This window comes from Limulus polyphemus, unplaced genomic scaffold (genome assembly GCF_000517525.1).
Source record: "Limulus polyphemus unplaced genomic scaffold, Limulus_polyphemus-2.1.2 Scaffold1649, whole genome shotgun sequence".
NCBI lineage: Eukaryota > Metazoa > Arthropoda > Merostomata > Xiphosura > Limulidae > Limulus > Limulus polyphemus.
The window spans coordinates 73,568-77,793 of NW_013667259.1; positions in this window are offsets into that span (position 1 = coordinate 73,568).

Genomic DNA, 4,226 nt, shown 5'->3' on the forward strand with positions numbered 1-4,226 from the left:
GAGAAGAATAACTAGTTTATTTAAGAAAGGACTTGTATCGCTGAAGTTTCATCCAAAAGAATTTCTATGGAAAATTAACCAACGACCAGAGACGTAACAATACATATACTTATAATACTTAGTACAACACATATAACATATATTATCCCATTACATATATAACTTGTCATACTTGTATTAATTACAACTTTGAAAATATTTTATCATGTTATTGAATGCTTCAATTACACTTTCTCTTTTGTTATTAGAGCCAGTATTAACTACTTTTATGTCACTCTTGGGTTTGTGTACCACTACTTGAGAATTGAATCTCAATTGTTTCCTCATAATTGTAGGAGTCACTTCTGGTGGAATTGGTATAGCACTGTGTGATCTAAGATTATAGTCATGGATCACTATATCAGCTTGTGTCATTATGGGGGTATTTGGTATATTATCCTGAGTTACTGGGGCAATACCTTCACTATCACTGCTACTAACTGAGATATCCTCTGTCGTTATTACCTCATCAACTAATATGACACTATCATCCTCTAACTCTGGTTTTTTTATCTCTGTCTCTATTATTTCTTAATCATTAAGAGATAAGTTAAACTCACTTGATTTATAAGTTTCTTCATGTATGTTCTTAGTTTGATCATGTACATTTGTTTCATCAGCCACAGATTCATAATGATAAGGTTTATAACGTTATATTTTCTTTAATCTTTTAAAATGCACCAACTGTTTACTTTTTCTATAGATCTCTTGAATCTCAAAATTATTTGGGCTGGTTTGCTTTATAACTCTAATGGTCCTTTCCATAATTTTGCTAGCTTTTTAGTGTTTCCCTTTTTTAACAATGGAGTGTATAACAGTACCTCTCCTAACCTTATTTCACTAGCTTGCACCTTCTTATTCACTTGCTTTTCCCTATGCACAGCAGCTTTTGTTAAATGTTCATTAGGTAATTCAAATGCTAACTGCATCTACTGTAACAATTCTGTTTTATAATCATAATCTACTGCATTATTTACTGAGCAAGTATCTACTGCATAGGTAACAGCATCTCTACCATGTGGTAGAAAGAATGGACTTTCTTGAGTAGATTCGTTTTATGCACTTCGATATGCCAATAATAACAAGGGAATCTACTCGTCTCAAGTTTTCTGATCTTTCTCACGGTATTGAGAGACTATGTCTAGCAAAGTTCTATTGAATCTTTCTACTAACCCGTTAGCAGCTGGGTGGTAAACCATAGTTTCAGTTTTCCTTACACCCAGTACCTCACAAATTTCTTTCATTAATTTAGAAATGAAGTTACTGCCTGTATCTGTCTACTTCTTATATTATTCACAAAAGCCTTGGCGATTGTTTCTGCCTTCTGATCAGGTAAACATATGGCCTCAGGAACTCTAGTCAAGTGTCTGCGACTACTAACATATTTGTTTCCTACTCAGGATGTAGGTAATGGGCCTAATATATCCATACGTATTAGCTGAAAATTCGTGATTAAACTTGACATTCTTTGTTAGAGAACATTCCTAGAGTGTGGACTCGTTTTTCATTTCTGACATTCTATGCATGAATCACAATAATCTATAATGCATTTCCTCATGTTTAGTCAAAATAATCTTTTACATATTCTACTGTACGTTTTCTCAAAAGCTGGATGTGTCGTGATACGTTTTCGTGACTTTAAATTTGAAAATATGTGGTACAACTATCTGCAATGACCTGTCATTGTCAGTTCTTTTACATAAGATATCTGAATCTAACGTGTATTCCGTGTCTTGTCCCTGTAATACTCTGTTTCATAGGGTGTTTAACAATTCGTCTTTCTTCTGTTCGCTAATCACGTGATCTAAATCATCCTCATTTTCAGATTTTACTTCTTTTCTTTGTTAATCGTCTGTTTTTCTTCAGTTTCTACGTTTTCTACTCTAATTCTGCTTAGAGCATGAATATTAGTATGCTTTCAAAATCATAATCATGTAACAATAATGACCATCTTGCTAAACTACAAGAGGGGTCTTTTAATGTCATTAACCATCTCAATGGTGCATGATCTGTAATGACAGAGAACTTCCTACCATACAAATAACATTGGAAAGTCTTAATTCCATGTACTACCACTAAGCATTCCTGCTCTGTAACTGAATAATTTATCTCAGCTTATCCTAACTGTCTACTTTGATAGGCTATAGGGTGTTCTTTTCCATTTTCACGTAACGGGGAGAATACTGCACCTATAGCAAAATCTGATGCATCTATACTTAGGATGAACTCTTTACTGAAATCTAGGTAACTTGGAATCAGTGCCTTTAAGCTGATGGTAACACAAAAGCAGTTCTAGCTTTATCCTCTTCTATATATACCTGCCAATACCCAGTCCATAGATGAAAAGTACTCACTCTTGCCTAACCTGTCTAAGGTTTCTTGGATATTAGGTAATGGGTAAATGGCTTTGACTGTTACTCTGTTCACCTTCCTAAAATCAACACAGAACCTTTCTAGTAATTAATATAATTGGAGATGCATACGGATTACTACTGCTCTCCATTAGTCCTTGTTCAAGCATCTATTTTACACATTCTTTTAGTTAAACTCTGTGATTCTCTGGCATTAAATATGGTCTTTGTGCTATAGGCTTACTGTCATTTAACACTATTCTGTGTTTAACTTTATTTGTAAGACCATTAGGGTCATTTTCTCCAACAAATATATCTCTATACTCTTCTAACAATGGTATCAAACCTTGCTTTTGTTTCTTTTCTATGCTTCCTAAGATAGAATTCCAATTTATCTTACTTTGTTGTGCCTGTTTTTAGTGTTTCCTATGCTATGCTATCTTACTACAGCTAATCTTTCTCTATTACTAGCTTTATCTACCACTATATGTTTTCTCCATTTATATTCAACACTTTTATAGGCACTGTGTCTCTCTCAGACACTATACTAATACAAGCAGCTATATAAACTCCTGCTTCTTCTCCATCTACTTGATCTTTCGTTTTCTCATTACTACTAGAGTTAACACTTCTGTTAAGCTTAGAGCCTTTCTACTTATTCTTACATACTGGGTTTATCTTTGAACACCTAATATTTGTACCTCGCTGACTTTGTCGTGTATTAGTACACACTGGAAGATCAGTGTTTTTGTATTTTTATGGTTGATCCTTAGCCTTGCTAATGCTAGCATTAGGTGTCTTACTATTAGCTTTAATCAGTGGGAAGGTATCATTTGTCTCAACTTTCACACATAAGTCTGAAGGTATAAAACCTTCAAAGCTTAAGATCTCCATTTCTATGCATAGTTTACCTGAGGTAAAATATATTTCACTGTCATAAGTCTTAAGAAATCTTGCCCTATAATACCATTTGTTTCTCAGTCTATCTGCTTACAGATGTAAAACGATTGTTCTAGCATAGCATATTAACAGGATGTCCTGTTACAGAAGTAAAAGAGCACGAATTATACTGTAAGTTAAAATTACTCATGCTAGAAATTTTCATAAATGTAACCCAAAAAAAACGGCGCTAACTTGGTAACCCATGGCCCGATTTTAATAAAACTTGTTTTATTCTGTTTCTATTCTCATTTCTCATATTATATTCATATTTCTATTATCATATTGTGCACCATTTTTGCTGTATTTAATTACAGAGAAGTAAACAAACAAACAATCTCGGAGTTTTAGTAGTATCTAGATGTCGGATTTTTATCTACTAGCTCTGCACCTAGAAGTAAAAATTGAGCACCTGTGTCAACCAGTAACCAACATGCTATACTTTCTTTTTCTAGTAAAACTACTGGTGACACTTCATTAACACTATGGACACTCAATCTCTTATTTCTTACTACCAGAACTACCTCTACTTTCACTCTGTAATCCTAGCAAATATTACATTTGTTGATTTTACAGCAAATGCAGGGCCTTTACTATTTCTAGGGAATTTTCCTCTGAAAGTCCCAGTCTTTGGGCTTTTCTAGTTTTCTGCCTTTAATGGGCATCTGCAATCTCGAGCTATGTGGCCTTTAATACCACAATTGAAACATGCTATTGGCTCATTTATTTTCTATTTCTGAAAACAGTTCTTTGCTATGTGGCCAACTTTGCCACACTTAAAGCACTGGAAGCCATCGAGCTTATTCTGTTTATTTTGCCAGCCAGTTTTATTATGACTGTTACAACTTACTACATTTACTGCATGTTGCTTCAGGCATATTTGCCTCACTTTCATGG